The 25810-nt window shown below is 37.7% G+C and overlaps 1 long non-coding RNA gene and 1 pseudogene across 1 annotated transcript; both read left to right on the top strand.

The window, feature by feature from the left end:
- Window positions 1–5680: 5680 nt before the first annotated feature.
- LOC148846442 (uncharacterized) lies at window positions 5681–12062 on the top strand. The gene is made up of 3 exons (XR_016102487.1): window positions 5681–5819; window positions 5914–5937; window positions 11725–12062. It is a non-coding gene; the product is annotated as an uncharacterized LOC148846442 (long non-coding RNA).
- On the top strand, window positions 9843–10708 carry LOC148846443 (eukaryotic peptide chain release factor subunit 1-3 pseudogene; annotated as a pseudogene).
- Window positions 12063–25810: the final 13748 nt, after the last annotated feature.

Raw genomic sequence — 25810 nt, 5'->3', positions numbered from 1 at the left:
ATTCACGCAGTCCATTTGATAAATAATTCTGGGTAAGCATCAGTCATACTGTCAGAGCAATGACAAATATGCCTGCTTTCATATAAAGCATTGACCTTCTCAACCCCTGTGAAGAAAACAGAGTCTCACTCACACAAATGAGAAACCCCTACTTATGGGTTTTCCATGCCAAGCTCTCTAGCTAAGATGTGTTGATGGCATGAAAACCATCAATATGGCAGATTAGATGGTACTGAAAAGGGACTCATGTGTTTGCCATGTCATCTCTTGTTTGGTTGATAAGTTACATGACCATGTCATTCCCAATTCTGTAGCCATCTATTTAGCTTATCTTAAAGTGTATATGTGCTGTCATGTTCCTTTAGAGTCGTTTAGTCTCTTACAAATCTTTGGCCCTTGTTGGGTCTGAGTAGAGTGCTCTGGAGGAACCTACATTATCTTTAACTCCCCCAACAGCTGAAGGTCCTGGTTTTCCAATATTGCACCCATCAAAGTTATGTTTGATCTGGTTTGTATCTGCTGTCTTCCATCTCCCTTAATGTTTTTAACCTGGAACATGAAGAGCTTGTCACAAATTGTCACTCTCAAAATATCATCTTTGGAGAATGGCTCAAATATCCCTAAATTCTTCACCCAATTAACCACTCTACTCAAGACATTCTTAATGATCTCTTTCTTGGATCTCTTTTTATTTCTCATTGAAAAGTCTGTTATTTCTTTCTTCTCAAAGGGGCCAAAGTGTGGATGCCCTAGTGCACCTCCATAGAATTCCCCCCATTCTTTTTCTTGGGTTGAAAAAGTTATCACTGCCATAGTGAAAGCTAGTAAATCTATGACGCTTATAGAACTCTGGGATGGACTTCTTGTCTTTTACTCGATGTCCATAATGAACATAATTTTTGTATTTACTTCAATACTTTATAATGAAAAAAATATATTTATTATGTATTAATAAAAAAAAAATAGTCCTTGTTATCAACCCCCCCCCCAAAAAAAAAAACAAAGATGTTTCTGTTAAAAGAAATGTTCATCAAAGAAATTGGATCATCTTCCATAAGATCAAAAGATGACCAGAACCTCCAAAATGAATATCTATGTGTTTGCTCGTAATTTTGTTTCCAACGTTTAGCTTAATTTCTTGGAGCTTTTGGATTGACTTTGGGTGAGCCCAGATGATATGGTAGATTTAACGCGAAAGTGCCACGCAAGTCTTTCTACTATCCAAAGGCACGAAACATGAACCACAGAACCAGAAAGCAAGAGGCATAAGCCTCATGCACATAGATTCCTTTTTTTAGTTAATAAGTAATTAAAAACAAAAGAAAAAGATAAAGGAAAATGGGAAAAATAGAAAATTTCACATTTGCAACTTCTAATAACAGAACCATCACATTCAACTACCAAAACCTGGAATTTTAAAAGCATTAAATGTGAAGCATTGAAGGAATTACATAAAATTAATATAACATAAAGCCTAGGCAGGTAGTTCACAAAGCATAATTTTAACAAAAAGTTGATCACTGAAGCAATCCAAAAATAAAAAGCAAAAAACGAGAAAAAAGAAAAAAAAAGGTTCTTCTTTCTTGAAATTTCAAGAGAATCATATATTTTAAATACCAAATTTGTAACCACTAACTTTGCTGTTCAAAAAAAAAACTTTTCATTTCCTACTATATATATATATATATATATTGATGTAGGGTGGCCCAGTCCAGCCCAGAATGGGCTGAGAGGCCCAACCCACGAACCTAGATCCAGGGACGCAACTTGCCACAGTAGGGGCTACCCTGTTACCCTCGTACGGAGCCAATTACGGAGCACCCACACATCCCTGCAAAGCCCATTGACCACTCTCGTACGGCTCCATCTCATGCGTTCATCTCCACCAACCTCCAGGCGCCTCAAGTATAAGTAGGGGGTACCCCCCCTCCAGGTGAGAGATCCCGATCTCGAGTCTAATCCTACTACAGAACTTAAGTGCATTCATCTTGGGAACTCAGTGTCTATGAGCAGACTCATCAGAGACCTCGTCTGTACCTGATTCCCCTCTTCGTACCCTCATACTAACTTGACCATCAAAGTCTCCGCCTCGGGTTCTCACCCGGGGCCTTTGACATCCTTTGTCTTGCAGCACTTCAGCTACCAGCCTTCAGCTTCTACGGTACTCGGTGCACGATCTACCTCAGCCTTAGCACACCGTCTCCGAACCTTCAAAGCCTTCGGCCCACCTCTAGAGCCTAGGGGCAAAATTACTCTGTTGTCCCCAGCCAATCCGACCATCAACAATTGGCCATTGGGGATGGAAAATTTGGCTAGACCGCTCGACGAGCTCCTCCAAGGGTGTGGGGCAAAAAACGGCCTCATTCATTCCTTATGGGGCCCCCTCGGGGCATCCCCTGCTGAGCCCCCGGTGTGGGCCACCTTCTGCGGCGGTTGATCCCTCACAGCCTCCTCGGCCGGTCTCTTTTGCCCCGTCTCGGTCCCTTTGGCGGGCTTCCTCAACCCATCAGTCGGCTTCGATAGCACATGTTGCTTGCGCCTCGTTTGGCCCTCATCAACGGACCTCTTCCCCTTAGTGGGGACCTATGGAGTTACTCCCTTCGCAGGAGCTGCTGAAGTAGTCCCTTTGGCAGGGACCTGCACAACTATCCCCTTAGCGGTGACCTGGCGAGAGGGCGTTCCCTTCACAGGGGCAGGAGCCTTCTCCTTCGGCGTTGATGTGTCCTCGGCGGGCTGCTGAGGTGTTTGCGTGCTCGCTTTCGCCCACTCCTTTTGCATCGCGTGGGCACGATCCATCAAAGTCTTCCAGCATTCATTGGCACCTCTGCAAGGAAAACAAAACCATTAGTAACACAGCACAAGGACGAGGACGAGGGAATGTGTTAAGGGACTACATGGCCTCTCCTACCAAGGGGGGCAGGACTGAACCCCGCAAAAACTAGTGGGACTTCCTCCTCCACCAAGAGCTGGGCTTGGACTCTCCCCAATTTGAGCAGTCGCACGAGATCATCGCTCTCCTCACTCGTGAGCAGGGGACACTCTTCTCTGCAGTCAGGCTTGCCTCTCCCCACCCCAACTCGAAGGACCAGCCCTCGGGACAGGACAAAAGAAAAATTTACTCTTCCAGTTATGTACATAAGAGGGGTTATCTACAAGCTTGGTCCTATGGGGTTGGAAATAGTACACGTTGTCTTCGGAAGAGTGCTTCCTTGGCACGAACATCGCTCGGAAGAGCTTCGGTGTCAGCTCCACCCTCTCGAGCTGAGCCACTACCAACATCGCCACAATGGTCCTAACAACGTTGGGAGCTAACTGGCTGAGGGTAATTCCCTACGCTCTCAGCAATTCAGAGATCAACGGATGAAGGGGGAACCGAAAACCGAACTAGAGGAAGTGTTGATAAATGCATATCCCCCCCTTCTTGGGAGTCCACGGCCGATCACCCACCTCGGGCACTCGCATACCATAGGATGAGGGGATGAAGTACTGCCTCGTTAGAGCCTTGACCCGGTCCTCGTCTAGAGAACTTTCAAACTCTAGGCACGGGAGGCCAGTCTTGGTTGCTACCTGGGCAGCACTCTCAACCCTTGCCCCAGGGACGAGGTCTGAGGTCTCCTCCCCCTCGGCCTCCCTTGGTGTCACGGATGCGACTCTCTCACAGGCATCGCCTTGGTGGCTACCTTCGGCGGCCTTGGGGGATACCCTCTCCCAAAGCATCTCCACCTCCTGCTAAAGAGGAACAAAGACAGAAGGGCTTAAAGGGGAAAAGGGGAAGGGGTTCAAATGGAGTTCCCCTCCAACTCGTTCGGAAGTTCATACTACTCAGGTCCAGAATCTGAGAAAGACATCGTTCGAGATTACCTAAAGGGAAGTGGAGGGAGAATGAAGTGTCAAAGATTGGAGAATCTGGGAGCTAAGTTCACTCGAGAGCAAAGGCACTTAGAGGCAAATGACAAGAACACTACCGTCAAGGTCCCTATTTAAAGAAGAACGAATGGCCCAGATATCTCAAGATCCAACGGATGAGAAGCCACTACCTCTACGACCCAATCGCAGCGCACCATGTAATGCTCATCCTCGGAAAGCGAAACGACGCATTGGCGACAGCTCGAATCATCTTAGATCTAATGGACACGAAACACCTCCGCACCTGCGATCCAGCCACGCCGCACTCTTGAACACTCATCCTCGGAAGGTGAAATGATGCTCAGGGCGAACCAGTGCATCCGCCCACTGCAACCTACCGATTTGAGTGACCTGATCTGGACGCACACCGGTTTGATTGGAAAGTTGTTCCGCGCACGGAGTGTTCTCCCAACGCCTAGATCCGTGCTGAGTATGGCCCCCAGTCACCTGTTCGAAATAGTAGTGCTGCAGATCACTCGTAGCTTCAGCCCAACTTATGAAGATGAACCAGGCAGAGACGCACAAGAGAACACCATTGCAGGGTACACCTCGGCTGCCGGACCCACTGGCACTCACCATTACTACTTCTATCAGCCGAAGCCGAATCCTTCACCTAGGCCTCGGGAGTGGGGGGCAAGTGATGTAGGGTGGCCCAGCCCAGCCCATTCTGGGCTGCGAGGTTCAACCCACGAACGCCAGATCCAGGGACGTGACTCGCCACAGCAGGGAGCCAATCATGGAGCGCCCACGCATCCCTGCAAAAACCTGTTGACCGCCCTCGTATGGCTCCCATCTCAGGCGTTCAACTCCACCAACCTCCAAGCGCCTCAAGTATAAATAGGGGGTACCCCCCTCCAGGTGAGGGATCTCGATCCTGAGTCTAATCCTACTACGAAACTTAAGTGCATTCATCTTGGGAACTCAATGTCTACAAGCAGACTCCTTAGAGCCCTTGTTTGTACCTAATTCCCCTCTTCGTACCCTCGTACTAACTTAACTGTTGGAGTCTCCACCATGGGTTCTCACCTGGGGCCTCTGACATCCTTTGTCTTGCAGCACTTTAGCTACCAACCTTTGGCTTCTATAATACTCGATGCACAATTTGCCTCGGCCTTAAGACACTGTCTCCGAACTTTCAAAGCCTTTGGCCCACCTCTAGAGCCAGGGATGAAATCATTTTGTTGTCCTCGGCCAATCCGAGCATCAACATATATATACCATAGTTGAACCCTATTTATATACATTTCATGATTTCAACATTCGAATTAGGCCTTCTAACAGAGACAGAAAAAAAAAATTATTAACGCACCTGTAAGCTATAGTTGTGGCTTTAATTAATATAAATTATAGTTTAGATCTCCTACCATTCCAACTCCCTTCAACATTTGACACCACACATTTTGAGTCCAGAGCGCTCCTTACATCAACCTCACAATGCGTCGCAGCCGCACATCGGAAATATCGCAATACATTGTGTTGTTATTCATGGAGAAATATTCCTAATACACGGTGGGATGAGCTTTGCGGTCAGTGTGATGTGCCAGTTGTGAGGAGCAAATCCTTATTCGCACATTTCACCACGAGACTGGGGAGTTCAGGTATGCTCCTAATCCAACGCTCCTAAAACTGACCTCACAGCCCTATCCTACCGTTTATCGGGAACATCTCCCCATGAATAACAATTCAAAGTACGGAAGATGTTGCCGATGTGAGGCTTGGAGGCATTGTGAGGTTGGAGTAAGGAGCAGATCTGGACTCTCAATGGACGCCTTACAAACAAAAGAGGTTGGGAGTTAGGTTGCTGACTGGCTTGCTGTGCTCGGATACGGAGGAGTAGAGGAAGCCCAGGAGCAAAGAGCGCAGCAGCTGCCGAACAGTTGACTGGCTTGCTGTGTCCTATTTTTGTCTCTCTGGTTTTTATCTTCTCTCCCTCGTTCAGATATGTTGATCGGATTGAAGGATGTTCTGGTTTTGACATCTTTTAATGGTGTGTTTATGTGTCTGTAGGCTATTTAATGGAGAACAGTTGAGGTACTTCTGTGTCCCATTTTTGTCTCTCTGGTTTTTATCTTCCCTCCCTCGTTCAGATATGTTGATCGGATTGAAGGATGTTCTGGTTTTGACATCTTTTAATGGTGTGTTTATGTGTCTATAGGCTCTTTAATGGAGAAAATTTAACACGGGTTTCTTTCTATTTTTTTTTTTTTCCTAATGTATTTATAAGTGCTATGAAGCTCACTGGCTTGAAAAAGGTAGTGCCGTTGCCCCTGGCCAAGAAACTGTTAAGAACCCAATATCAGAAGCAAAGGCAGCAACAACCCACTTGCCTGGGTTGCTGATGAAATTTACGTGTTGCTCAATTTTTTTTTATAGAATTAATAGATAGTCCATGGATGTAAGGATTCCAAACTGGGATACAACCATGGGGGTTTGAGGGTATTCTTAGTTTCTCGAGATTAGGAAATTCTAAACTTGTATTTTTCTGCATGTTCTTGGATTGAAGGATGTTCTGGTTTTGACATCTTTTAATGGTGTGTTTATGTGTCTGTAGGCTGTTTAATGGAGAACAGTTGAGGTACTTCTGTGTCCCATTTTTGTCTCTCTGGTTTTTATCTTCTCTCCCTCGTTCAGATATGTTGATCGGATTGAAGGATGTTCTGGTTTTGACATCTTTTAATGGTGTGTTTATGTGTCTATAGGCTCTTTAATGGAGAAAATTTAACACGGGTTTCTTTCTGTTTTTTTTTTTTTCCTAATGTATTTATAAGTGCTATGAAACTCACTGGCTTGAAAAAGGTAGTGCCGTTGCCCCTGGCCAAGAAACTGTTAAGAACCCAAAATCAGAAGCAAAGGCAGCAACGACCCACTTGCCTGGGTTGCTGATGAAATTTACGTGTTGCTCAATTTTTTTTTTATAGAATTAATAGATAGTCCATGGATGTAAGGATTCCAAACTGGGATACAACCATGGGGGTTTGAGGGTATTCTTAGTTTCTCGAGATTAGAAACTTCTAAACTTGTATTTTTCTGCATGTTCTTGGATTGAGTTATTGTTAATGGAGGGATTTGGCGAGACTTACATGGACTCAAGTAAGCTGGGCAAACAGAAAAATTGGCTGAAAGATTATCCTTAAACAACTTCCGTCCTGGCGTGATGTCTTGGTATGGTAGTTGGGGCTGGTGGATAGTTTTATGGGTCCAAATTATGATGTTCTCTGCATTGTTTTTTATTGATAAAAGAAACATTTTTAATCCAATGGAAGTAGAAAATTACAAAATCAAGCCCACCAGGAAGACAATGCAAGGCAAAGCATAGCCTCTTATACTAGGAGACAGCAAAAAAATGCTACGTGAAGTTATAAACAATAGGAAGCACAAGAAGGTATGCACTGCAATACAATGCATCTCTCTAACCCCTTAGATAGCATATCTGCCATGGAATTTTCGGACATTTGGACCCAATTAAACTAGGTATTCATTCTAGATGGTAGAGCTTATGCTTAACCCCACTAGATGTTGAAAATGTCATGGTCCTTTGTTTACCTCTTTGAAACACCCATTTACAATTGGAAAATCACTCTTCACCGACACCTTCACTGGTTTGATCATTGATGTATTTGTACTTCTTCTATCTCAGGCCCTGTATTAGTGTGTCTTATGTATTTTGTAATTAAGTATGTATAATCCCTATTTCTTGCCTTCCACCAAAACCTGTCAAGTGAAATGAATCAATCCCTTAGTATTGCACCACCCTGAGAAAGTTTAGACCTTATGGTAATGTGTTGTTGGCCGTTCTCTTGTGTATGGACTTGTTCTTACTAGGAAAGCAGTATGAATACACTAAGTGTTTATTTTAATGGTTCCTCCTTTTATTTTAATAAGTTTTTTCTTTTTATTCTTTAAATAAAAAATGATCCACAAAGTGTTTAAAGTGAAAACCCTTGAAAAGATAACTAATGGAGACCCATTTGAACACAATTTTTTCAACAATCATACATGCATTCTTTGAAGGAGAAGCTTGATCTTTAAATATGCAACTTTTCCACTCCTTTCAAATGCACCAACAAACCACCATGGGAGAAACTTTCAACACCTTAACAACACCTTGGAAGGCAATACATAGCATCCTCCCCATATTTCTCCAATTTGTAAGGTATGATGCTTGTTCTAGAAACTCAGTTCTTTTCTAGGAAGATACTTGGGTGGGCAATTTACCTCTAAAAGACCTCTTTCCTTCTCTTTATTCTGTTTCCCTTAATAAAAACCAAGATGTCTCTAAATTTTTCTCCTCTCCAATTTTTCCCTTGTTTTTGAATTGGGACTTTGGCTTTCGTAGAGCCTTGAGGAGTGATGAGTTTGCTTGTGTTTCTAAACCTTTATTTTCCCCCGATAACATTTGTTTGGATCCTTCAAAGCCTGATAGAAGGATTTGAGCCCTTGTTCCAAAGGGTCCTTTACTTGTGCCTCCTTTATTAGATCCCTCTATTTGAACTTTGTTTCTTGGACTTTCCCTATGAAAGAAGTTTGGACTAAGCCTATTCCCCCAAGATTTTTTTTTATTGCTAAGAAGTTTACTATGGTAAGGTTAATACTTTGGACAAACTGCAAAAGAAAAAGGCTGTTTTTATGTTTATCCCTTAATTAGTTTTCCTATGCAAAGACCATAGTGAGGACTGCTAGCACTTAATGGTTTCTTGCTCTTTGTTGCAACTATATGGAATTGGATGTTTGTTTTGTTTTGTTTTGTTGTAAGTGGATCTTACCTTTGTTTTGCCCACAAGAAGATGGAGAATCATGTGGAGATGTTTCAGAGCAACACATTGTGGGCCATCTAGGAAGAAAGAAATGCCAAAATCTTCCAAGGAAAGAATAGAAATATTTTAGAGGTGAAGGTGGGTATCTTAACAAGGGCTATTCATTGGTTGAAAACCCTAGATTCTTTTAATTCCTTTTCCTTTGATGACATTTGGAGGAGTTGGTCAATAGTAGTTAATATTTCCTGTAAGAAAAGTAGTACTTTAGTATTCTAGACACCACCTCTAGAAGGGTTTACTAAACTGAACTTTGATGGTAGTAGTCAAGAGCCTCAAGGCAATCTAGGACTGTTGGTTATAGGAGGGGTTATGAGAAATGAGGAAAACAACATCATATCCTCATTCTCAGGCACAGTGGGACTAGGTGATTCTACAAGGACTGAGTTATTATCTACAGTATAAGAGATCCAGATTGCTAACCAACTTGGGGTGGAGAATCTACTAATTGAAGGAGACTCAAAGGTGGTCGCGGGTTGGCTGTTGGACCTAGATTCTGTCATTTTGAGTTATAGGGGTATCTTAAAAAAAGTTAAATGGTTAACAAGTCACATGACAATTAGAACCCAATGGGTGAGTAGGTCGGCAAATGTAATGGCTGCTTTTCTTGCCAAACAAGGGACTTCTTGGAAACTTTTATATTAGGCAGCACTGTAATATTTTGTTTTTGAGAATGTTATAGGAGAGCTTGCACCCCGTGCCTCTTCAAGGGATGGTTGTAAAAGTTTATTTTCTGGATTAATGAAAAATCCTTAAATTATCAAAACAAAAAACTTTCAACAGGACCTTAACCCTCTTTGAGAACACCTGCCCATGCCAAGAAGACAATAGAGAGACAAGGTCTGGAGGGGACACCCAGGTCATGCCAAACAGTCTTAAAACATGGGGCCACACCTTGTAAGAATATCTGCAAAGGAGGAGATGCTGGGCAGATTCTTCATCCTCCCCACCACACAAACAGCAGCGGTTGACAAGGATCATTCTTTTTTTCCTCAATACATCAATAGTAGGTATTTTCCCCTTAATAGGAGCCCATATAAAGAACTGGACCTTTGAAGGAATTCTAATCTTCCACAGCCAAGCCCAATGGCGGAATCCCCATCTCAGTCTAGCAAGATATTCAACATCAAACTTACTGTGAAGAGGCTAGATATTTCTTCATTCCACACAATTCTTCATCAATCCAGCCATCAGCCAGCCCAATGTTGCAGGATTAATTCTTGCAGGGTCAGTTGACTTCAAGACATAGTTGAGTCAGTCAGATATGTTTGATCCCCGTCTCCAGGCCAAGATACTGAATGTGGTTGATGTGTCATATGGATGTGAGAATGGTTTCAATCAGGCCATTGAACTTTCCTCAGAGATTCTATCCAATGTCAAGTTTATACAGGAGAAGCGCTTGATTGGGAAGTACTTCGAGGAGATAAGCCAGGATACTGGCAAATACATTTTTGGTGTGGAGGACACACTGAAGACCCTGGAAATGGGTGCTGTTGAGACTCTTATAGTGTGGGAAAATCTGAACATTAGTCGGTTTGTGCTGAAAAACAACTCTACAGGTGAGGTTGTCATAAAGCACCTGAACAAGGAACAAGAGGCCAATCAGAATAACTTCCGTGATTCAGCCACTGGTGCTGAACTGGAGGTTCAGGAGAAGATGCCACTGCTTGAGTGGTTTGCTAATGAGTACAAGCGGTTTGGCTGCACTCTTGAATTTGTCACTAACAAGTCGCAAGAAGGGTCCCAGTTCTGCAGAGGGTTTGGAGGTATTGGGGGCGTTCTTCGTTACCAGCTTGATATAAGGTCATTTGATGAAATATCTGATGATGGAGAAGTTTATGATGATTCTGATTAGCAATCAATTTACTCAATTCCGGTGCAAAAGGATGAGCTAAGAGTCTGCACCATGTTTCCAAACCATTGCACTCACTACTGTTCTATTGCTCCTGAGGTTTATTGAAGTACTAAGGTGTTGCTTCTTCACGCTTTTCCTCTGCATATTGCTGTTATGGTCCCTCTGCATTATAATGTTTGAGAATTACTTAGTTTCTGACTGGTGCATTTTGCTTGTCTTTCTTTGCCCTCTTTTTGAACCAGTAGTAGCTTATCTGATTTGTGGAATTGAAGGTACCCAGTATGGTAATTTTGTGGATTAGTGATGGAGCGGCTGGTGTTTGTGGATTTGTGGATTTTGTGGGTTAGGGTGAACAATGCTAGAGTTTCTTCCTTGGCTTCGTAGCTGTAGACTAGGAGGTCTGCTTGCTTTTGTAGCAATTTTGGTGTCTTGCGTGATCTCTCAGATGTTTGTATCAGCATCAAATTTTGAGTTGCTTGGTTTTGTTGTACTGGATAATTTGGTTTCTTGGAAGTCCATCTATTTTGTCTAAGGTGAAGCTCAGCGTTGTCTTGGATTTTGGGGAGATCCATATCATTCCGGTCAAATGATTGGCTATTAACCAATAAAATAGAACATTTTTCGATTGATACTAACCGGTATTGGCGGGCCTATCTATTGATGAATTCCTTAAGCATCAAAGCATCAGATGTTTCTAATTGTTTGATGGATGTGTTTTCTGGATCATTGCAAATGGAGTGATAGGTCTAGTTGCTTAATTTTGCATCCACTAATGTCATGGCAAAAGATTCATAAAATAAACAATTTGGCATGTAGAAACGAGATTGGTTTCAATGGTGTCCTTAAATGGTCCAATCTGGACTGTACCGGAAGTAAATTGCTCTGGTAATGGCAGTTACGTTGAAACCTTAATTAATGGTATTGTTGGCACAGAGGTCAAGCAGGTGAATTTCCCTTATAATAGTGATATTGTGTGATAGACTATATCACTTGATTTTCTTTTGGTGAGTTGTTTTGTGACTCTTAAGTGCTACTTTTGAATTGTTCAGGTTTCTACGGATTCTTGCAAAAAAAAAAAAAAGATCTCTTCTACAATTTTTAATTTTAATTCAGTTTGTTATTGTGCATTAAGGCATACTTGTTATAATTTAGGCAAGTAGCAGAAGTCATTCCCTGCAGCAAATGGATTCCATCCTGATGAAGTTTAACTCTGGTTGGCATCTGGCCCTTCAATTTTTACCTTTTTTTGAAGCATGGAACTAGAATTCTTGATATCAAGTTACTGGTTGAAAGCTATGCTTTTGTTCTCGAAGGTGAGGCATGACCAATTTATTCATGTTGCTTATATTATGCAACTAATTTGGGTGCCTGAGTTGAGCACTTTGTTGCTGAGTGTCAGCTCTTAAAATATTTAATATTTATTAATTCCGTGAACATTCAGATCTTTTGAACCGTTGCATTATAAAATAAATTTTGATCAGTGCTTGAAATCTCTGAGTGAATTTTTAAATTGAATTTTAATTGCAATGATCTTGTTGGCATTATCTTTATCAGGATTCAGCTACTTGTACATGTTCATAAAAAATCAATTGCCTCCTTTGCTCTTAAAATCATCTCGGCTCTCATTGCCCAACATATAATTTGTAGATGATACCTGCATTAGGCAAGCCCCAACAAGCATTACTGAAGAATTATATTCTTCAATTAGTAGCCTAATGGTAGTCAAAGAATTCAGTAGTAGTTCTAGTCCATGATGAATGGGTTCTTGCCTCTTTTGTTCCATATCATTCCACCCTACAGTCAAAAAAGACGCCCCGTAATCTCTTCTGCATCTCCTGCCTACTTCCTCATCTTCTCATCTTTCATGTTCTTCATTCTATAACAGGTTACCTTTGTTTGAATGACAAACCAAGCCGTCTCCACTTTACACGATTAGGTAACAGGATGCCTTATGAAACTTACTGGTCAGTGTCTCAGGGTAATGAAGCTGTTTCATCCTTTCCTATGGTGGAGTTGGGTACAGCTCCTATATTTATTGGTTTGTTCTAGATTGCTTCGTTTCTGGTAGTGAAAAAGATTGTTGGTGGTAAAGCGCCGGTCAGCTGCGATGCTGGCTGGTGATAGGCTGATAACTAAGACAACGCAGCTTGCTCATGGCTAAAGTCAAAAGCTATTCTGGTCATTCTGGGATGCTAAGCCCATTAAAGATTTCCGACGGTGGAATATGGACCATGAGAATGGACGGGGACCTCAAGGTCAGAACTGACGCTTAGAGAGACCCATTATCCATACCAAGATTTGTTTGAATCCTCAAGCTCTTCTCGTCAAGTTTTATTGCTCCTTTAATTGAGGCCCACCTTGAGATGGCTTCTGCGTTTGGGGCAAGTTGCATCAATTGAACTGCTTTGGTTGAACACCCCTGTTTCATATAAACTAGCTTCACGTCACAGTTGTTTAGAATGCTCATATTGACTTTTTGGATTTTCACCAAATACAGCTTTAGAAGTTTCCATGTGAGGCCTAGCTCGGAGTGCCAAAAGCTATGTCTTGAAAGCCCTCTCAAACCAACACTGATTCAGATGGAGGTGCCAACGTTGCCCTTGGTTCTAGGATTGTCATCAAAGACTGTCAATGCTGGGATTGGTGGGTCTGATAGAACCAAACCGAACTGTTTCCTGTTATAGGGGTTTGGTTCTGCATTATGTGTCCCCATTGTAATTGGGTATGTCCTGGATTTTGATATAGTGCTCTGATTTTAATTGGGTCAGGACTAACTTGGTTGTTTGGAACCAATTAGAGTCCTCAACCGACTACATTATCACAGAGACAACCCTAATTTAATACCTGTCTTTCTGACAGTAGATTTGTAATATTATCATATTATCATGTCTAAATATGTCAATTTGACAAATGAGCAGGTTTTGTTGTCAAATTAGACCTATCAATTATAATCGGGGTCTTATCATATAAGGTCATACCCCATAGTGTAAACCAACCCAATTGCCACCTGCTAAGTTGTTGAGTGGTATATTTGCACTTGTAGAGGGGAGGGGCAATGATCCCCAACCATTGATCTGAATAGGGCTAGCAATCTTGACCCTAACCCATTTTACCCACCCAACCCACCCATACTCACCCAATCTATTGGTGGTTCAATATGGGTCGAGTAACCCATTAGGGTTAGTGGAAAAGGGTCAAGGTGGGTTGGATCGAGGGTACCCATTAGGGTCAAGATGGGTTGGCTCGCGTAGGTCAAGACGGGTTGGGTCAAAGTCAATTCTGTTTATATTTGCCAAATCTCAAAAAAAAGAAGTTGCAATGATTCAAACTCAAGCCTCCTAGTGTGCCCACGTCTTAATACACTTCCAAACCATTATGCCACATTTCATTTTGAGATTAAAGATGAAATAAAATAGATTTTATTAACTTTCATTTTCACATGCAATTTTATACAAAAGCACTTCTACAAAAGGAATTTTATAAAGTAATTTTTTGAAAAAGACTTTTACGAAAGCATTTTTACACAAAAGCACTTTTGTAAAATTACTTTTATATGAAAGCAGTTTTATAAAAGTACTTTTACACAAAAACATTTTTATAAAAGTACTTTCAAAAGCACTTTTATACGAAAACACCTTATGAAAGTATTTTTACAAAAAACACTTCTATGAAAGAATAAAAGCACTTTCAAAACAAACATTGGGGTAATCTAACATCTAGGGCACTTCCAAGACTTACTTTGGACCATTGGCCTATAGTGATGAGTAAAGAGGAATTGAGATGTGGACCTACCCCATTCAGGTTTGAAAATATGTGGTTGACTCATCCAGGTTTCATTGAGAAGATCAAAGAGTGGTGGGAGCAATATAATCCGATAGTAAAATGGGAGGGAATGAGGTTTCATAAGAAACTTCAATTCCTAAAATCACAAATAAAGGAGTTGAATAGGCTAGAGTTTGGAAGAATAGAGGAGAGAAAACAAGTATTGCTAGAGCAGATTGAGGAATTTGATATGAAGGAAGAGAGGAGATCCTTTGGAGAGGAAGACAGGAAGATGAGATGGGATCTGAGGAGGCAGATGGAGGATATCTTAGTTAATGAGGAAATTAGTCGGAGGCAAAAATCCAAGTGTAAGTGGCTAAAGGAGGGAGATAGAAACACCAAAATTTTCCATTCAGTGGCAAATGGAAGGAGAAAAAAGAATTTCATATCTAAATTAGAAGTTGAAAGAGCAGTTTTGTCCTACCTGATAGAAATAGAAGAGGCCTTAGTAAACCATTTCAAATCTATATTTAGAAGGCCTCTGAATGAGAGGGTGTGGTTGGATGGATTGGAATGGCCGACTTTAAGTGCAGAGAAAAGAGAGTGGTTAGAAAAGAGTTTTCATCTAGAGGAGATAAAGGAAATAGTATTCTCAATGGATAGGACAAAAGCTCCAAGTCTAGATAGCTTCACAATGGCATTCTATCAGGATTGTTGGGATATCATGGAAAAGGATCTTAGGTCAGTTTTTTAGGGGTTTCACAGAAGGGGAATAATTAATCCAAGCTTGAACTCAACTTTCACTGCTTTGGTCTCAAAGAAGAAAGATGCATCACAACCAAAGGATTTTAGACCTATCAGTCTGATGAATAGCTTATATGAAATAATTGCAAAAGTGTTGTTTCTCAGGATATAGAACGTCCTCCCCACTATTATTGTACCCAACCAATGAGCTTTTGTGGAGGGAAGATAGATCACTGATCAAATCCTCATCGCAAATGAGAGTTCGAAGAGCTTTAGAAAGTTGAAGAAAAAGAGAGTGGTAAGCAAACTGGATTTGGAGAAGGCTTACGACCTAGTTGATTGGTCTTTCTTTTTGGAGGTGTTAAGAAGTTTTGGGTTTGGAAATAGGTGGTGTAAATGAACATGGGGTTGTATCAAGACTTGTCGCTATTCCATCTTGGTTAATGGAACTGTGGTTCATTTCTTTTCTGCTTTGAGAGGTATAAGACTATTCACCTTGATCGCCCATGTATTTGGGAGATTGATCCATAGAGCAGACTCAAGGAATATGATAAAAGGGTGGAGAGTAGGAAGGGAGGAGGTACTTCTGACACATCTACAGTTTGTAGATAACACAATTTTGTTTTGTGAATGAGGGGACATAAATTAGATTTGAAATTTAAAATTGGCAATACAACTCTTTGAGTAGATATGTAACCTTAAGGTGAACTTTGATAAGAGTTGTGTGGTGGGAGTGAATGTGGAGGAGAGGGAGTTAAGGGAATATGCAGGTGAATTAGGTTGTGCAATCTCGGATTGGCCCTGGATATATTTGGGCCTCCCTTTAGGAGATAATCCAAAAAATGTAAGCTTCTGGAATCCGGTAGTGGAGAGGTTTGAGAAGAGGCTTGCGTCCTAGAAGAAAAATTATCTTTCCTTAGGCGAGAGAGTCACTTTGATTAGGTCTACCCTAGTTAACATACCTGTTTACTATCAAACAGTGTTTAAGATCCCTTCTAAGTTCTCCAATTTCTTGGAAAAATTAATAAGGAATTTTCTGTGGAAGCATGGAGAGGAGAAGAAATATCATAGGGTGAGTTGGGAGGTGGTAACTAGGTGAAAAAAAGATAGGAGGTCTTGGGATTGGAAACATCAAAAAAAGAAATATGGCCTTGTTGGGAAAAATGGTTATGGAGGTTTACAATTGAAAAGGATAAATTGTGGACTAAGATTGTGGCTAGCATACATGGGCTAGACGACAATAGTTGGGATCCTGGAATTGTGTTAAGGGTTATAGCTGCTTCTCCTTGGAAATTCATTCACAACTATTTCCAGTTTTTTCCCCTTCAATCAGGTATGGTCTAAACTCTGGTAACCGAATAAAATTCTGGGAACAATGTTGGGTTGAGGTTTCATCTCTAAAAGACCAGTTTCCCTCCCTATATGCTTTATCAGACTTGAAAAATGAACCCATCTCTTCTTTCTTGGGTCCTTCAGACACTACTGGTTTTGGGTGGAACTCAGGCCTGTGAAGGGCAATTAGAGATACAGACTTGGACAACATTCTACCTTTGCTAGCAATTCTTGAGAATGTTTTCCTAGATCCTAATAAGGAAGACACCAAAATTTGGACCCCTTCCACCTCAGGTACTTTCTCTTGTGCTTCGATTTTTGAAACCTTAACTCATCTTTCTGTTCCTCTTGGGTTGTCCTTTCCGACCAAGGAAATTTGGAGCAAGCCTATTCTTCCTCAGGTTGGTATGTTTTGTCGGAAAATTTTCCTAAAAAGAATAAACACAATTGACTTACTTTAGAGAAAGAAACTCAATTATTGGCTACTTCCTAATAGATGTTCTCTTTGTAAAGTTGATGGGGAATCCGGTTACCACCTTATGGTCTCTTGTATATGGGAGTGGATTTTTTCCTGCTTTGGGTGTTCTTGGAATCCTCTCGAGAATGTCCAAAGTTTGTCCTCTCCTTCATTTTTCAGATGGCCTAAGAAGTGAGGGAAGATTATGTGGAGGAGTATTAGGGCAATTGTGTATTGGAGAGCTCACACCAACCTACAAACTTAAGTATCAGAGAGATCACACCTAGGGCACACATCGAGACTCTTTGCTTTCTCGTAGGACTTTGATAACAGTTTAGTTTGTTCGCTCACCTCGGTTTACCCTCTCTCCTCTTTGTCTATTGCCCAGATTCAAATTGTAACAAGTTTCATAAGTATATTAGTAACAATAAATTTAAGGTCAAAATAGCTACAAATAATGTATAAATACATAGGAAATGTAAATTTTAATGGTATATATGATGAAATATATTATAATTAATATAATAAGATGGATAGATATCATACAATTTTATTGATAATGCATCAATCAAGGGTTCAAGGCACATAGTAGATAGATTTTTACAAATTAATACATGCACAAAATGATTATTATTTTACTTTTATTAAAGTCCAATGCATAAAACATGTGCAACTATTATATTCGAATAATTATATCAATTGTTTTCTATTTTCAAATATCAATTAATAATTTATAAAAACATATACTTTTAACTTAAAATATATCAAACATATTAAAATTGGTGTTCCTGGGATCAGCTCTATCAACCCAAATCTAGTGGAGGTATGGGATTCTAGGTCATTAAATCTATAAATAAAGCTTTTATTAAAAAATTGGCTTGGTAGTTTCTAAATGAACAAGATAAACTTTAGTCAAAGCTTTGGAGATCCAAATACTTATATTTTAAAGAATATTTCCCTTCTGTATCAAGACTCAATCTTCTCCTTTCTAAAAATCTTTTTCTCCCATCCGAGGTAGGTGTCTTGGTTATCCCAGACTATCAAGAAAACATTGTTCATATTCCTTGGATTCATCAAGCAATTCTTATTCTATTCTTATCACTCTTAGAGATTCTCTCTTGGTCTATTTCTCATTTATTTACTACTGACTACCATTAGGATCCAAGGATTATTCAGACTCATATCTTTTACACACACTTAACTCATCAAATTATTCAGGCTCCCATCTTATCTCAGGAATCATTAGTTCGTCGGATCTAGATTCTTAACAAATTTGGAGAATTTTTCTCCAAACAAGTTTATTTGAATATCCAAAACACATTAGGTTCTCATGCATCTTCCCTCAAACGTTAGTGTTTGAAGTGGATGTGGAAACTTAAAATTCCACCAAGAAACTTATTTGGAAGTGCAGCACATGTAGTTGATTTGTTTATATTGCTAGGTCTTTTAATGTTTTAGCTCATTGGTTGGCTCAAAAGGCAAAACTTAGTTTTCAATCTTCCATATATTTTGATGAAATGCCAACTCATCTTCCTAATGTACAAAACCTTAGATTTCTCTTTTAGCTAAATAAAATTATTATTATTATTCTTATTATGATTATTATTATTATTATTATTTTATTTTTATTAATATGATAAATATATAACATTAGGAATGTTTCCAAATGTTTTCAACAAAATTTTATACTTTTTCAAATTTTTGTGTTCTATTTTTTTTCAATATTTATTATTCAATTATGACAACATGAGTTTCTTTAAAAGTTGGATCATTAACACACCATCTAAATAAGAAAATAGTTTTGCTTTCGTATCAGTTTTAAATTATATATTTCATCTACATTATATAAATGAATTTTTACTTATCACACTTAATTTTTGTTTGACATAATTAATATATAATTTTTATATATTCTATTGGTTACTTGTACTTTTTTATTTTTTAAAGATTTATTATTTAACTATCATATCATCGATTAATCCATTTGACCCAAACCACTATCCAACCACCCAAAAAGAAAAATAGTTTTATTTGTAGGTTGAGATTAAATTTTGTATTACATTTCTATCATCGATAAAATTATTTTTTATGCATAATGCTTAGAGGTGTAAAATGGCCCGCGGCCCGCACAAAGTGCGTGCCGGCCCGCGGGCTGTCTCGGGCAGTGCCACCCTCCTAGGGATAACTTGGGGGACTAGTCCACAGCCCATGCCCGTGTTGTGTCACGGGTCGGGTTGGCCCGTGGGCCAAGCCTTGGTCCAGGTCGGGCAAGGCCAAAGATATTTATTTAAAAAAAGTGACAAAAAAACTTAAAATTTTAATTTTATATGAATTTTGATGTATAAAATTGCTTATATATACAATAATTAAATAAATTAGTATAATAAAATTTAAAAAATTATTTATTTTATTAATATATTATATACTATATATTATTATATAATTATAATTTATATAATATATATATATATGGGTCATGTCGTACTGGCCCCACCCATGGGCCTAAAACCCTAGGCCTAGCACGGCCAGCACGATCTTGCCAGGCCTGACAGAGCCCGTGGACCATTGTGTCAGGCCGAGTCGTATCGGGCCACGGACAGTCCGGCCCGATTTACACCTCTAATAATACTTAATTTTGTTTAATATAGTGAATGTATAATATTAGAGATATACCCAATATTTTATTTTTTATAAACATATAACATTAGATATGTGCCCAATTTTTTATTTTTAAAAATTCTATTATTTGACTATGACATCATTCCATTTCTAGGTTGATTTAAATTTGGCAATCCGTGTTCATCATTAATGAAAATACTTCTCACATTTCATACTTATTTTTGTTTGGTATAATGAATATACAATATTAGAGATATGCCTAATTTTTTTGTATTACATATTTTACTTTTTTTATTTTTTATTATGTAATTATAACATTATTTATTAACCCATTTGACCCCAAATGGTTGAATTGCCTACCCACCACCATTGGGATGAAAATGATTTTGTTTTCAAATTACTTGTCAAAATATTTATTTTTATACTATTAAAATTAATGTTGTGGATTTAATTAGTAGAGTTTAATGATGAGAAAAATATATCTTAAATATAGGATTTAATGAGAGAACATATCTTAGATATGAGATTTAGGGGGTGTTCTATAGCGTCGATGAGAAATTGGGCAATGTGTTTTCATCCACACCATGGGTGTAGTGTGGATGAAAACAAACCACACTCCAACAAGGTAGTTGTTCTACATCATGGACAAAATTGTGTGGACTGATCGACACCATACTTCCATGAGCGTTCTACAAGGTGTGGCATATTTCAGTTTGTACATTGCATTTGATTTCATGCATCTCAACTACAACATTTGAGATAATCTATGTCGTTAGTCATTAAAAAACAATATATTATTTTTTATAATATACACAATAGAAAAATATTAGTAAATTGCTAAGGATTTTAATAGTTAATAAAAATAATATTAGTAATAATTAATAATAGTAAAAAACAAATAATGATATTAATATTAATTAAAAACAAGTAGTAATATTAATGATAATTGATAATATTAATAACAAATTTAATAATATTTAATAATAATTAATAATATCAATAAAAATTAATATTAATAAAAGTAATATTTAAAACTTAATAATTAACAAAATAATATTAATATTAATTAATAAACCTGAGTAGCAATGGCCAGTGGTTCAAATAGAGAAGAGTAATATAGTATGAGAATAAACAAAGGATTAATACTTACTAGTTACCATCGACAATCCGATGCAGCAATGGTCGGAGGAGGAGTCACGAGTAGTTCAAACTAGGTTTTTCACTAATACTTGAAAATCCAAGGCCGGATCTAACATCCGATCTGATTATCTCAAACTCAAATAATGTATTTATGTAATCGAATCGGATTTGGATGTTACAATCTACATTCGATCAAATAATTGGATTAGATTCGAATTTGACCCCATCCGATCTGATTAAAATATGAAACCAATTATTATAATATTTATTAATTTTAATATATAAATTTTATATAATTGTATTTAAAATTATAAAAATATATTCTATATGTTATATTATATTATATATGAATTTATATATAATAATTTAGTATGCTATATTTATATTAATTTATTATATATAAAAGTTGAAAAATAAATTAATTCTATTTTTTTGGTATTTTAGAAAATTTATAGCGGAGTCGAATTAAATCCGGATCCGATCTGAGTCCGTTAGGATTTGAATTCGAATCCAAGCCAATTGGATTCAGATGTAGGTTATCAATAATTGGATTGAATGTGGGTTTTGTTGCACCCGATTTGAGTTCGATACGATTACAACCATAGTTCAAATAAAGAAGAATAACAATGACGAGTAGAGAAGAATAGGGGTGCTCACGGTTCGACTAATCGGACCATGGGGCTTTTTCTTGGACTGAACTAGTACTACTGATTTTTGGACCAGTAACTGAAACAAGTCGGTTAACCGGTTCACCTGTTCGGTCGGTTCGGTTCATCAAATTTTTGATTTTTTGATTTTTATAATATATATTATAAATATATAAAATATTATATTTTAATTAATAAATAATATATCATATTATATATATATATATTTATTTATATAATGCATAATTATTAATTTATAATATATAAAAAATATATATAATATATAGAAATATATGTATACCAGCCAGTTCGGTTTCGGTCGATTCGAATTTTTTATTTTTTTTCTCACCCATAGAGAAGACTAACAATGGCGAGCTCACAAAAAAGTGTTGCAATGGTAAAAGAAAAGATGTCTTATACTAAGGTTAAACATCCATGCGAAGTAAGGGATCGTTATTCTATATGCAAAATGGTGTGGTGTAGATGCTTCAACGAGATAAACCCATGGATGAGAAAATGGACTGTGGTGTGGATCAATCCACGAGATAGTGTGGATCAATCCACACTACAACGAACCAAAGCATGGCATAGGGGTAGTGTGGATTGAAATTGAATATATCGTGGCCAATCCACATCACCGAACACCACCTTAATGAATGAGAATATGAAAATAATTTTATTACCAATTAGTTTAAAATTTTACATTCCATTTCCATCATTAATAAAAATAGATCTTATTTATTATATTTATTATTGTTCAATATGTCAAATATACGATGTTAAAAATGTCCCAATTTTTTAATTTCTATATTTTTTGTATTTTATCTATTTTTGAATTTTATTTAATTATAAAAACATGGATTGGCTCATTTGACCCAAAATGGTTTAATTTCTTACCACCACCTAGATGAAAACACCATTTTTCCAAGTATAGATTTTAAAAGTATAAGTTTTTATATCATTGGAATTATTAATTTATTATATATGGATTTAATTAATAAAATTTAATGATGAGAAGAAACAAAAATGCCTTAAATATATGATGCAATATGGTGAATGCAAGTTAATACCTTAAATGTTGCATTTAATGAAAGGGAATTGAATTCATTGAATATCTTATAATTACCTCTTTTCAACTCATTTAATATCAATAACTGGTTACCCTATTTGCCTTCATTTTTTATCAATAGATTTAAATATGGAGGGATAAATTTTGTCTTCAATAAATTCCAAAGATATTCTTGAAGCTATTCGTGCTTTTTAAAGTAGTTAGAATTTAATAATGATAAGAAACAAAAATGCCTTAAATATATGATTTAATAAAGGTGAATGCAAGTTAACACCTTAAATGTTAGATTTAATGAGAGAGAATTGAATGCATTGAATATCTTATAATTACCTCTTTTCAATTCATTTAATATCAATAACCGATTACCCTATTTGCCCTCATTTTTTTATCAATAAATGCAAACATAGAGGAGTAAGTTTTGTCCATAGAAAATTATAGAAATATTCTTGAGGCTATTCATGCTTTTTAAAGTAGTGTGTGTATGTGTGTATATGTATTTCAAAACTTATTATTATAATTTAAATTTCATAAAATTTTACCTTTTACATTATTTCTTATACACATTCGAATATTAAAATAAAAAATATTAATAAAATTACTTAAGTGACTCGATAGTCAAGTGAGACCATAGACTTCATAACCATGAGTGTTTGGGTTCAAATCTTCACATCCCCAAAGTACTTTGGGTTTATTTTAAAGAAAATTCAGCTCTAGGTCAACCAAGGCTGGTTCTCTAGGTCCACTTGGGAAGGATAAACCCCTAGACCTTGATGAAAGTCTAGAACTAGCTTGGGTAGGGATCAGTTCCAAGAATTTGGAACCAAACCATACCTAATAACAGATTATGTAGGGTTGATTTAAGGTTCCGTTTTGTTTTAGATAAAACATACCCATTTGTTGTTCACCCTTAATTTAGAGTTTGTTACAAAAAAAAAAAAAAAGAGGTTTGGAAGGTGAAATGCCATTACTCTCAACGTAGAAGGTGGCAATATGTAATTTACCCTAAAACTTATGCTAAACTTTTAATCAGTAGATTTCAGGTCCGTAGGGATGGCAACAGGGTGGGTTTAGGGAGGGTTTTATAAATTCTAGACTCTACCTGTCTCCCTAAACCTCCCCACCCCAAAGACCATAGTGGGTTAGGTTTTGAGAATTCAAACCCTCCCCGACCGCCCTCCATGCATTCCAAGGTAGGGGCGGGTTGGGTTTAGAATCCACATCTAATTTCCTATTATCTCTTGTCATATATAAGCAATAAATAAGTAAAATAACACAGATAAACAACAAAATTCCAATTATTTGATTAAGACATTTAAAAAACACATAAAGTATCAATTGTCCATTACATAAAATTCAAAATATTATTAAATTTGACACCTAATATATAAAGTTTATCTTTTTCCCAACAATATGTTGGCCGGGGAATGTTGGGTTTAGCCTAATACCCTACCCTACCCATGCCTATATGGGTTGTAGAACTCCAAAACTCGTCCTTCAAGCAAAAAAAAAGGCCCCATCGAGGAGAGTAGGGGTGGGTACCCATTGGGTAGGGTAGAAATTGCCATCCCTACAAGTGTGTATTCTTAAGGCATGTTCGTTTGCTTTGAAGTCTGACATCTGAAAGTGCAATAATTACATTAAGAGGTATTTTGGTATTTAGTGGTGGCAATTGGGTGGGTTGGGTTTGGGTTGAGCTTCAACTCAACCCATCTAACCCACCAACCCATTAATGACCCAGTTATATAAAATTAAATGGGTTTGGTTCAACCGAATCCGACCCGCCTAAACCCATTAATCTTATATTTATGTACTTAAAAAACAAACTAACACTTTCTTGACAAATAAGTTGGTCATAGTTTGGTGGTAATAGTAGTTGTTATTTACACAAAAGGTGAAGGTTCAAATCACATTACATAACTTGAATTATAAATTGTTTTCGAGCTAATCATATCAAGGGAGATTGAACCGTTTAGATCTGGATCAATCTAGTCGGATCGGGCCAGACAGATTTAGTTAATGATGGATTGACTTGGACCAGCCCATATTAGGTTTGTGCACGAGTTTGGACCCAAACCAGTTGACCTAGAATGAATCAATAGATGTGAATTGGACCTGGTTTGGATTCGGGTCGGGTTGTGCGAATGTTGGTCGTTCCCAATGATCCAAACTGTGCATAACAAGCACCTCCTGGCCCATCACGTCGGACCCGAGTCAACCCGGATCAGCCCGAACAAACTTGACCGGGGTGGTTGGGTCTATTCATATTTAGACCAAGTTGAGCTGGTTTGGACTTGGGTCAAGTTGATTTGGATAGTGAAGTGTGTTGATTCGAGATAAAATTAAATTTAATCAATAATTAATAGAAAATTAATGCATTAATTATAAATTATTTCATTCATATAAAGAAAAAAAAAAAAGTCCAATGGTTATCCACAACCCAAAATCAACCCATTTCTAACCCACCCAATAAATGGGTGGGTTACCCAAAATCAACCCATTTCTAACCCAGTGAAAAATTGCCATCCCTATTGGTATTGGTGAAGTTTTCTATTATAAATTTTGAATTTTGAAAATTATTAAATATTTATTTTGACCCTATATACAATAGTTTTTGTGTTTTTTGAGGGTATAATTGAAAAAAAAAGTTGTATGACTGAACAAGCCCTTAGAAAAAAAGTTGTATCTTAAAGTTAATAAATTCCTCTTAAAAGATAAGAGTTAAAAAAAAAATGAACAAGCCCTTAGACAAAGTCAGGTTGAAGCCCTTAGACAAAGTTAATAAATTCCGAGAAGACTGGGCTCACACCATTTGCACAGTACATTACACTTACAGCCTTATAAGGTTATAATCCCATAAAAAACATATAAATACAAAAATATTCCTAATGCATGGCTGTAAAAGACTATGAAAATGGTGTGAACACTGCCATGTGAGCACTGAAACCCAATCTCCCTCAACTGCAATGCAACTGAGTACGATTAGTAGTAATTTTAAAAAGTGGGTGAGAGAGAGACACCTACCTGCTTCACGAATTGACAAAGAATAAATTTTAGTAAACATTAATTTTAAAATTTGACCAATTGGGTTTGCTTTATCCAAACCTAATCCAATCCAATCCATTTACACTTACTTATTTAAAATGCATGAAAGAAATGATTGGTCTTATACATCGTCATCAAAGCTGGCCGATGGTAAAAATGATACTTTTTATTTTCAAATTGTATATGAATATTGGAAAATAAAATAATCAGATTAGGTGATAACCGGTAAATCCGCATTGACAAGATACTATGGGGTTAGGGGTGGGTTATGCCAATGTTTGTGATTCGTCGTTGATTAACCATGCAGTTGAACCGATCAACCTGTTCATTGGGTCACGGTTCAAATATATTAAATCTAATATCACCTTTATATATATATATATATATATATATATATATATTAACATCGGGATATTATCTAAAATT

The sequence above is a fragment of the Nelumbo lutea genome, chromosome 7 (assembly GCF_056320005.1).
Source record: "Nelumbo lutea isolate HS-2025 chromosome 7, American lotus-T2T, whole genome shotgun sequence".
Classification (NCBI taxonomy): Eukaryota; Viridiplantae; Streptophyta; class Magnoliopsida; order Proteales; family Nelumbonaceae; genus Nelumbo; species Nelumbo lutea.
Note: the sequence above shows the minus strand (reverse complement) of the source record. Positions and strands in the feature narration are given on the sequence as shown.